The sequence below is a fragment of the Oncorhynchus mykiss genome, chromosome 11 (genome assembly GCF_013265735.2).
Source record: "Oncorhynchus mykiss isolate Arlee chromosome 11, USDA_OmykA_1.1, whole genome shotgun sequence".
In the NCBI taxonomy this organism is placed as follows: Eukaryota; Metazoa; Chordata; class Actinopteri; order Salmoniformes; family Salmonidae; genus Oncorhynchus; species Oncorhynchus mykiss.
Genome location: NC_048575.1, coordinates 12,215,460 through 12,227,570, shown reverse-complemented (window position 1 = coordinate 12,227,570; position 12,111 = coordinate 12,215,460). Strand labels below are relative to the sequence as shown.

Here is a 12,111-nt window from a genome sequence, read left to right as displayed (position 1 = left end):
AGTCTGAGATGATCTTACTTCATGTCTCTAGTCTGAGATGATCTTACTTCATGTCTCTAGTCTGAGATGATCATACTTCATGTCTCTAGTTTGAGATGATCATACTTCATGTCTCTAGTCTGAGATGATCTTACTTCATGTCTCTAGTCTGAGATGATCATACTTCATGTCTCTAGTTTGAGATGATCATACTTCATGTCTCTAGTCTGAGATGATCATACTTCATGTCTCTAGTTTGAGATGATCTTACTTCATGTCTCTAGTCTGAGATGATCTTACTTCATGTCTCTAGTCTGAGATGATCATACTTCATGTCTCTAGTCTGAGATCATCATACTTCATGTCTCTAGTCTGAGATGATCATACTTCATGTCTCTAGTCTGAGATGATCATACTTCATGTCTCTAGTCTGAGATGATCTTACTTCATGTCTCTAGTCTGAGATGATCATACTTCATGTCTCTAGTCTGAGATGATCTTACTTCATGTCTCTAGTCTGAGATGATCATACTTCATGTCTCTAGTTTGAGATGATCTTACTTCATGTCTCTAGTCTGAGATGATCTTACTTCATGTCTCTAGTCTGAGATGATCATACTTCATGTCTCTAGTCTGAGATCATCATACTTCATGTCTCTAGTCTGAGATGATCATACTTCATGTCTCTAGTCTGAGATGATCATACTTCATGTCTCTAGTCTGAGATGATCTTACTTCATGTCTCTAGTCTGAGATGATCATACTTCATGTCTCTAGTCTGAGATGATCTTACTTCATGTCTCTAGTCTGAGATGATCATACTTCATGTCGTCAGAAATGTTTTTTTTCTGTCATCTTTTGACATTATGACATTACCACTTTTATGTTAGAAAATGGTTAGGATGATGTAAATGTTTGTAACAAAGTAAAGAATACACGTTAGTCGTTGCTCTTATATTGCATTGTAACTAGTTTTAAAGTAGTGTACGCACTATCAGTGATTTGCAGGGTACAAAAAGTCCACAAATGAAAGAAAGACAGACACCCACACACTAATGAATGCTTGGCCTGAATGTGATTGAGTTCAGCACCATCAATTATATTTGCTCAATTCAAAATCAATTCCTAGCCCCTCCTTAGACACATGTGTAGATTTGAAGGGGTGGCATAGGTGTAAGCAATATGGCGGAACACCCATCCAGCCAATCAGAAGAAAAGATGAAGCAAACACTGCATTGCATATACCTTTCTGATCCCTTCAGTTTCTGCCTTTTCTTTGAATACACGTTCTTTTTCAACTCTGTCCTTCCCTGCCTTCTCAGTGGTTAACTGTTCCATCTCGACCTTGGTTTGACTAGGCGCTCATTCTCTAACCACTCTTGATCTTTAGCAGCCATCTCTTTGGCTTGTTGCTCCTTCACTGCCCTCTCTTTGACTACTATCTCCTTTTCAGATTTTTCTTTGGCTACCCATTCTCTCTCCATCCTCTCCTTTTCCTTGTGGCCCGTTCCATCTCAATCATCTCCTTTTCTGCTCCCTCTTTCTCTAGTCTTTCCTTTTCTGCCTTCTCTTTGGTTGATCGCTCCTTTTCCAGTCTTTCTCTAGTCTTTTCTTTTCTGCCTTCTCTTTGGTTGATCGCTCCTTTTCCAGTCTTTCTCTATTCTTTCCAGCTCTGCCTTCTCCTTTGCTATCCTCTCTCTGCCTTTTTCTTCTCCAATTTCTCCTTATGTGCCTTCTCAGCTTCCCTCGGTTTTTCCAGCCTCTCTTTTTCTACTCTCTCCTTCTCCTCTGCTTCCCCTATTCTATCTTTCTCTGCTTGCTCATGTGCTCTCCTTTCATGTGCTCTCATTTCCTCTTTTTCCTTCTAAAATTGAGCCTCTAGCATTTCCTGGGCTTTTTGTGCCGCCTCCTGCCTCCTAAGCTCCAGAGCATTGACAAATTGTCTCTCATCCTCCTCTTTGGTCAGAATGCTCCTCACTTCAGCCAGAGCCATTGCGGCAATTTTTTTGGCTTCAATCTTCTCCTGGATCATCCTCAACTGTTCCCTTAATGCAGCCTTTAATTTCCTCCCAAGTTCAATAGTTGGGTGCTCTGGGGGTTGGAAACTTGTTATAAAGGGCAGTATTGTTAACACCCCTTCAATTTTCCACTACCAATGGCACATGCTAGGAGGTTTTATTGTGTTTTGTTTAGGGCTGTCAAACGACAAAACTAAAAAAATTAAGTTCATTGCAGGATTTGTTGGAATTAAATCACAAATTCGGAATTTGCTCAAATTAAGCTGTAACGCAAGTTTGTTTTTTATAAAAAGCATTACAAGAATAATGCCAAATTTAACGCCATGTTCATTTTCAAAACCTCATATTTGTAAAAAATAAATTAATGTTTATAAATCCGCCCCAAAAATTTGACAGTGTCCAAGGGCAAGCTGGAAAGTGAAAAATGGCTATATTATGAAAATGTATGAACACGAAAATGTGCTTTTTGGTTAAAGGGTTAGGTATAAGGTTAGCAGTATGGTTAAGGTTTGATTACCTCGCCTCTGTTTGGATGGGCCTGGAGAAATGTAAGCACCCTCAAATTCATAGACAGAGCTATGGATGCAAGGACTGACCATCCATGATATTAAAAGCTGATATTAAAACAGGGAAAGTTAAACAATGCCTGGAGTGCATCTTTAAAGCTAGAATCCTTAGTTGAAACATTCAAATTTATCACAATTCCAGTGGGTCAGAAGTTTACATACACTAAGGTGACTGTGCCTTTAACCAGCTTGAAAAATTCCAGAAAATGATGTCATGGCTTTAGAAGCTTCTGACAGGCTAATAGGCATAATTTTAGTGTACCTGTGGATGTAATTCAAGGCCTACCTTCAAACTCAGTGCCTCTTTGCTTGACATCATGGGAAAATCAAAATAAATCAGCCAAGACCTCAGAATCTTTTTTTTGTAGAGCTCCACAAGTCTGGTTCATCCTTGGGAGCAATTTCCAAATGCCTGAAAGGTACCACATTCATCTGTACAAACAATAGTACGCAACAAAAAAAACACCATGGGACCACGCAGCCGTCATACCACTCAGGAAGGAGACGTTTGTTTTTAGTCCTTCCTCTATTTCTGATGTCCATCCAGTTTGATTTCTATTTGTAACTGTGCTATTTCACAACATTTCTGAACCTATATACATTTTACAAACACTGTTTGTTTTTACATTGGTTATCTTGTAATTAGTCCCACCCTTCAGCTCCATTCAACCCCTCAGCTATCTCTTAACACCATCCATTTGCCATATATTTTTCAACTGTGCTTTGATGCTTCAAAATGTCTGAACCTTTCTATTCTCATAGATTCTACAGATAAAGATAAATAATAATTATTAATTGATTGACTATGACTTTTCAAAATCACCAAGTACTGCCACCTGCAGCGTTAGTTCTAGGTAAATGTTGCAATTCTTCAGCCATTCCTGGACCTGTGACCAAAAATGAGCTACATATGGACAATACCAAAATAAATCGAATTACTCTGCCTCCTCACAGCAAAATCTGCAGCGCTGGGAAGAGATATATAGTCATTAAGTCGACCGATTATGATTTTTCAACGCCGATACCGATTATTGGAGGACCAAAAAAGCCGATACCGATTAAATCGGCCGATTTAATTTTTTAAAATTTGTAATAATGACAATTACAACAATACTGAATGAATACTTATTTTAACTTAATATAATACATCAATAAAATCAATTTAGCCTCGAGTAAATAATGAAACATGTTCAATTTGGTTTAAATAATGCAAAAACAAAGTGTTGGAGAAGAAAGTAAAAGTGCAATATGTGCTATGTAAGAAAGCTAACGTTTCAGTTCCTTGCTCAGAACATGAGAACATATGAAAGCTGGTGGTTCCTTTTACCATGAGTCTTCAATATTCCAAGGTAAGAAGTTTTAAGTTGTAGTTATAGGAATTATAGAACTATTTCCCTCTATACCATTTGTATTTCATTAACCTTTGACTATTGGATGTTCTTATAGGCACTTTAGTATTGCCAGTGTAACAGTATAGCTTCCGTCCCTCTCCTCGCTCGAACCAGCAACACAACGACAGCCACCATTGAAGCAGCGTTACCCCTGCAGAGCAAGGGGAACAACTACTAGAAGGCTCAGAGCGAGTGACGTTTGAAACGCTATTAGCGCGCGCTAACTAGCTAGCCATTTCACTTTGGTAACACCAGCCTCATCTCGGGAGTTGATAGGCTTGATCATAAACAGCGCAATGCTTGACGCACAACGAAGAGCTGCTGGCAAAACGCACGAAAGTGCTGTTTGAATGAATGTTTACGTGCCTGCTTCTGCCTACCACCGCTCAGTCAGATACTTGTATGCGCAGGACACGCTAGATGATTTACTTTACGGTCCATAGAGGTATTTAAAACCGTATTAAAATCCCCCACCATAATAATAAAGTATAGTGTTGCTTGTAGAGTTGGTAAATTCCTATATATACTTATAAGAAGCTTGGATCATCATTATTTGGACCATATAGGTTAATAAGCCATATCGGTTTATTGACCAATAACATATTTAAAATAATCCATCTACCTTGATGATCTGTTCGGACAATTTGCACATTTGGATTTAAATTACTCTCAATTAATATCATCACCCCTTTTGAATTTCTTTGCCCATGGGAGAAATATATTTCGTACCACAGTTCTTTTTCCACAAAACTTCATCTAAAATTGTTGAATGGGTTTCCTGTAAACAATAGATATATTCCTTCTCTTTTAGCCAGGTAAATACTGATCGTCTTTTCTTATTATCTGCTAAGACATTGCAATTACAACTGGCTATACTTATCTCACCACTTACCATAATGAGACACAGGTTTCAATTATATTTATCAAAATATATGGTTTGTAAAAGTACCATTAAAAAAGTAATGATGATGATTGAGTGTCTGTATAGCTGTACCATGATATTTGCAATGCTATTAAGTAAACCTCCAAATTGGTACCTACTATTACACCCGCTAAAAGCCCTCCTCATCCCGAGTTGGGTTGTCATGCCAATTTCCGACAGACCACCCCCAAACCCCTGGGTCCCATAACCACGGAGAGACCGGGAACCATTCTTCGAAAAGAACACACAATGCCACCCACAGAACAGAAGCAGATCAACCGCCAAATCCAGGCTTTTAACCATTATTTTATCTTTAACCTCTTATGGCTGCGATCCCCGTACAGGGAGTGACTAACTAAAAATGCAATGTCGTAACATTAAACATTCTTGAAAATGCAAGTGTCTTACATCCTTCAAAAGATTAGAATCTTGGTAATCAAACTACGTTTTCCGATTTAAAATAGCTATTACAGAGAACAAATGCCATGCTTTTGTTTGAGAAGAGCGATCAACATTTTCCGCCATGACAGTTGACACATTCACATCTGAAGGTAAAATTAAGACTTACATTCTGATATCTTGCTCTTATTTCTCTTCCTGAGGGTCCCAGTGATTAAATGAAGTGCCGTTTTCTTTGATAAAATCCATTTTTATAGCCTAAAACGAAACATTTTGTAAACCGTTTGTGTCGCGAATTCCATCTCTATCAACTTTTGACGGAGCATTCAACGTAATTACACACACTAAACAATAATTTATCTAGTCATAGTTGGTTTCATTGCAATCCTCTGGATGTTTGCAACACAACCAAACTTGATTGTTTTTTTGCGGGGACTATTGACCGAAGTGAACTGATTTGAAGACAACGAGCAAAGACCTCATTGCGCACCAATAATATTAGCGAAGCTTCGTTGATTGACTGTATTTCTGCCCAATGACCACTGATCTTCTTGAAATCTAGCTGGGTAGATAGCCAATGAGCTGAGGTAAACGCCAGTATGTGATGGTTATGGGTTGGACCACCATCCCTTGTTTGTAAACGCATGCGTAACGAACTTGCTTCTCGCCATTGACCATCAGACTAGTTGCAGTCACGCTGTTACGCACAGCAGTGTTTTGGATAGTATTTTGGAAGCAGTATTTTGGAAAGTATTTTTTCAACGATTTCATTGAAGATATCATGGTAAATAAATCAGGAAAAGCAAAGTCCAAGTATACAGATTTGCACTAGATTATAGAAGAGATTGATTGGGAAAGTGAGACAGATTTTTTTGTTTGAGGAATCTTTGAGTGAACAGTTATAATTCAAACATTGAAGAGCTGTTTCTGCAAGGACAGGGCGTACTTCTGGACTGGTAAGTGCTAATGCCGTTTTATGAAGAATTTTTTAAAATTATATATATATATATATATATACACATATACATACATACACACACACACACACAGTGGGGCAAAAAAGTATTTAGTTAGCCACCAATTGTGCAAGCTCTCCCACTTAAAAAGATGAGAGGCCTGTAATTTTCATCATAGGTACACTTAAACTATGACAGACAAAATGAGGAAAAAAAATATCCAGAAAATCACATTGTAGGATTTTTAATGAATTTATTGTGGAAAATAAGTATTTGGTCAATAACAAAAGTTTCTCAATACTTTGTTATATACCCTTTGTTGGCAATGACAGAGGTCAAACGTTTTCTATAAGTTTCCACCCCCATGCTGTTTCCACCCCCACGGATCAGTCGTCCTGGTCCCTTTGCAGAAAAACAGCCCCACCCCCATGCTTCACAGTAGGTATGGTGTTCTTTGGATGCAACTCAGCATTCTTTGTCCTCCAAACACAACGAGTTGAGTTTTTACCAAAAAGTTATATTTTGGTTTCATCTGACCATATGACATTCTCCCAATCTTCTTCTGGATCATCCAAATGCTCTCTAGCAAACTTCAGACGGGCTTGGACATGTACTGGCTTAAGCCTCTCATCTTTTTAAGTTGGACAACTTGCACAATTGGTGGCTAACTAAATACTTTTTTGCCCATCTGTATATACACTGCTCAAAAAAATAAAGGGAACACTAAAATAACACATCCTAGATCTGAATGAATGAAATATTCTTATTAAATATTTTTTCTTTACATAGTTGAATGTGCTGGTACAAGCTTGCTTGTTTTTGTAATATTTGTCGATACATTTGTCTAGTCATATGATTTGTTTTGTTATCCAGATTGAAGTTTATTATCCACCAGATTGTGTAGTGCTAATATTTAGTCTAACTTACCGACATTGAATACTAAGTTCTAATCTTGAGGTGGTCTAAACAGCTGTGTTCAGTCTGCCATCTTGAAGACTTCAAGTTAGTTGGTCAATTCAAAAGGAACACTATTCCCGAGGAAAAACAATACTGCGTGGATGCTTTGGAGTCGTTGGGAAAAAATATTTTGGGTATTGAGTAGACTGATCCCCCCATTTCATTGATCCCAAATCCATATGTAAAGCTTTACAGTGCAATATGTATGTCAATACACACAATAGGCTGACTGGGAAGGTGATTTCACACAGTCACAGTGCCGTGATAAGAGCTACAATGCTAATATTTACGTAAACTCTAAACAGTTGTGTTCTGTGGGTTCACGGAGTAGACTGATACCCCATTTCATTGCCTCACATTCCAACCTTGTTTAACATTATCTAGTCTAAATATGGCATGATTCCAACAATTGTAACCTCCTGCATCACTTTCAAAAGAGGTACTTTTATTTTGAAGACAACCCGCAAATTCCACTATTGTGCCTAATCCTTATTGTGGCTAGCTTCACAACACATAACCTGGTACGGTCATTTGTCACTAGCCAGATGAAGCTAGCTGGCTGCTTATGACGTTAGCTCTGGGCAACAAGGTGAAGTTCAATAGGTGAACAACAAGAGGCTACCTAGCTAATACTTACTCAAGGATTCCTAAATCATTGCAAAGAATAATGAAAATGACTGCAGTTTCTACTGGTCATTGTTTTCAGGCTGGTTGCATAGGTGCTAGCTAGGTACCAAGCTAAAAGCTAGCTACCCCAGAAGTTTCAGTCAAACAAGTAATGATTTATTACCAACGCTGTATTGGAAGCACATCGTTCGTGGCCAGTGTTTACAGACTTTGTACAGCTTTGACAGTGCTACTGATAGTAGTGGTGACGCTTGGCTTGCAAATACAGAACACACAACATTCTATAATAGAACTGTGTTATTTGACGTTTAATCTTTTTTGACACGCAAAGACCCAAATGGCGTTCCATCGTATGTTGTGAAGCGAATAGCAGTGACGCTATTACTGGGTTACTCCAGTAGGGCAACATTTGTACCTGTGCTCGATCAGTCGGTAAAAACCAACATCACCCAAAACAGAGAACGTTTGACTGTCAAGGGCAATGAATTCCATTATCTTGGTGTTAATGGATTTCGACTTTAAGTTGTCTCGCTGAAATTTGATTACTCTTTCAAATGACTGCTCAACTTGTTGACTGTTCGATCCACACAGCAGACATTGTGGGCTAGGTTAGGAATGCTGTGTTGCACGTGCAACTCAACATTTTACGTGGGGTCATTACATCATGTACCTACGTTATATTGGTATGCACGTCAGCTTTGACATGTTGGCATTTTTAGCTAATATCGGCCGATTCCGATATGTTCACCGATATATCGTGCATCCCTACTCACAACCATTAAAATAAGTAGGCTACCTTTTGGATTTTCTGTTTTTGGAACAAGAACCTCAAATCTTCTCCGCTGACATTTTTTCAGAGGACAAATAGAAAGAAAGGCTAACTTCTCTAGGGTAGGGGGCAGCATTTGTAATTTTGGATGAAAAGCGTGCCCAAATTAAACTTCTACTCAGGCCCAGAAGATAGGATGTGCATTTAATTGGTAGATTTGGATAGAAGACTAAAGTTTCCAAAACTGTTCAAATAGTGTTGTAGTTTTCTATTCAATGCCATTACAGTATCCATTGACTTAGGACTCAAATTGCAGTTCCTATGCCTTCCACTAGATGTCAACAGTCTTTAGAAATTGTTTCAGGCTTGTATTCTGACAAATGAGAGTGTAAGAGCAGTCTGAATGAGTGGACCCTGACATGTCACAGAGCTTTTTCATGTGCGCGACCGAGAGAGTGCCTTTCTTGTTTACCTTTTATATTGACAACGTTATTGTCCGGTTGAAATATTATTGATTATTTCGTATGGCATGCTTCTATTAACTTTTTTTTTTGTCTGCCTGTTGTGACTCCGTTTGAGCCTGTGGATTACTGAAGAAAACGACCAAAACTGAGGTTTTTGGAGAAAAAAAAAGACTTTATCGAACAAAAAGGAACATTTATCAAATAAATGAATGTCTTCTGAGTGCAACCATATGAAGATCATCAAAGTAATTCATTTTCTCTCTATTTCTGACTTGTGTAACTCTTTTACTTGGCTGGTTACTGTTTGTAATGATTTGTCTGCTGGACTATGTTCTCAAATAATTGTAAGGTATGCTTTCACCGTAAAGCATTTTTTTAATCTGAGACCGTGGTTGGATTCACAAGAAGTTCATCTTTAAACCTATGTAAAATAGTTATATCTTTTCTGAATTTTTATCATGAGTATTTCTGTATTTGAATTTGGCACTCTGCAATCTCACTGGATGTTGGCCAGGTGGGACGCTAGCGTACCACATACCCATTGAGGGGTTAATAAGCATGTGTTAAATCAAGAAGAATTGATCATGCTATTCCAAAGTACATCACTGCAAAGTCAACCTCAGTTTCTGAAAACAACTAAGTTAATCAAATGCGCTGCCAATTTCATTGTCCTTCATGAGACACAAATGTAACCAAACTATATCTATCTATATACACACACACACACGGTGCCTTCGGAAAGTATTCAGGCCCCTTGACCTTTTCACATTTTGTTACGTTAGTCTCATACATTTTTTATTGAATACAAAGAAAATCCTCAGCAATCTGCACACAATACCCCATAATGACAAAGCGAAAACAGGTTTTTAGAAATATACAAAAAGGACAAATACCTATTTACATATGTATTCAGACCCTTTGCTATGGGACTTGAAATTGAGATCAGGTGCATCCAGTTTCCATTGATTATCCTTGACATGTTTCCACAACTTGGAGTGTTAAATTCAATTGATTGGACATGATTTGGAAAAGCACACACCTGTCTGTATAAAAAGGTCCCAAAGTTGACAGTGCATGTGCAAAACCAATAAGGTCAAAGGAATAGTCTGTAGAACTCTGAGAAGGGATTGTGTCAAGGCACAGATCTGGAGAAGTGTACCAAAAAATGTCTGCAGCATTGAAGGTCCCCCCATCATTCTTAAATGGAAAAAGTTTGGGACCACCAAGACTCTTCCTAGAGCTTGCCACCCGCCCAAACTGAGCAATCAGGGGAGAAGGTCCTCGGTCTGGGACCAGATGGTCACTCTGACAGAGCTCTAGTTCCTCTGTGGAGATGGGGGAACCTTCCAGAAGGACAACCATCTCTACAGCACTCCACGAGTGCTGAGATACTGTTGTGAAGAAGTTTAAAGCCGGATTTGGATACAAAAATATTTCCCAAGCTTTAAACATCCCAAGGAGCACTGTGCAAGCGATAATATTGAAATGGAAGGAGTATCAGACCACTGCAAATCTACCAAGACCTGGCCCTCCATCTAAGCTTTCAGCTCATACAAGGAGAAGACTGATCAGAGATGCAGCCAAGAGGCCCATGATCACTCTGGATGAACTGCAGAGATCTACAGCTGAAGTGGGAGACTCTGTCCATAGGACAACAATCAGTCGTATATTGCACAAATCTGGCCTTTATGGAAGAGTGGGAAGAAAGCCATTTCTTAAAGATATCCATAAAAAGTGTTGTTTAAAGTTTGCCACAAGCCACCTGGGAGACACACCAAACATGTGGAAGAAGGTGCTCTGGTCAGATGAAACCAAAATTGAACTTTTTGGCAACAATGCAAAATGTTATGTTTGGCGTAAAAGCAACACAGCTGAACACACCATCCCCACTGTCAAACATGGTGGTGGCAGCATCATGGTTTGGGCCTGCTTTTCTTCAGCAGGGACAGGGAAGATGGTTAAAATTGATGGGAAGATGGATGGAGCCAAATACAGGACCATTCTGGAAGAAAACCTGATGGAGTCTGCAAAAGACCTGAGACTGGGATGGAGATTTGTCTTCCAACAAGACAATGATCCAAAACATAAAGCAAAATTTACAATGGAATGGTTCAAAAATAAACATATCCAGGTGTTAGAATTGCCAAGTCAAAGTCCAGACCTGAATCCAATCGAGAATCTGTGGAAAGAACTGAAAACTGCTGTTCACAAATGCTCTCCATCCAACCTCACTGAGCTCGAGCTGTTTTGCAAGGAGGAATGGGAAAAAAATTCAGTCTCTCGATGTGCAAAACTGATAGAGACATACCCCAAGTGACTTACAGCTGTAATCGCAGCAAAAGGTGGCGCTACAAAGTATTAACTTAAGGGGGCTGAATAATTTTGCACGCCCAATTTTTCAGTTTTTGATTTGTTAAAAAAGTTTGAAATATCCAATAAATGTCGTTCCACTTCATGATTGTGTCCCACTTGTTGTTGATTCTTCACAAAAAAAAAACAGTTTTATATCTTTATGTTTGAAGCCTGAAATGTGGCAAAAGGTCGCAAAGTTCAAGGGGGCCGAATACTTTCGCAAGGCACTGTATGTAAATGTGATATTTCCATTTGTAAAAAAATTATAAAATTAGCAAACATTTCTAAAAACCTGTTTCTGCTTTGTCATTATGAGTTATCATGTGTAGATTGATGAGGGGGAAAAAAAAACAATTTAATCAATTTTAGTGTAAGGTTGTAACGTAACAAAATATGGAAAAATTCAAGGGGTCTGAAAACTTTCCGAATGCACTACTGAGATGCCATTGTGCCTTGCAAAAGCCTGCAGGAGCTGCAGTTTGTCTTACATCATACACATTCACAGTCTAACCACAAAACAGAGAGGATTTAGGCTCGAAACATAAATTGGGCAGGATTGTAGAGGAGTAGATTGGCTACCGCTGGATGAAGAAAACAGATGAACAGTCTCATTTAAAATTGAACAGTTAAAAATAATCCAGCCTCTCTACTTGCACAACTTGAGTCCGAACTAAGGTCTTCGTTGGCTACACACTAGCTAAAACTCCTAAT

The 12,111-nt window shown here is 38.6% G+C and overlaps 1 protein-coding gene across 24 annotated transcripts in view; it reads right to left on the bottom strand.

Annotated features, from left to right (window-relative positions):
- The window catches only part of LOC110535277 (aspartyl/asparaginyl beta-hydroxylase), a 52,953-nt gene that overhangs the window by 18,787 nt on the left and 22,055 nt on the right, over positions 1 to 12,111 (bottom strand). The gene's annotated exons all lie outside the window — the stretch shown is intronic.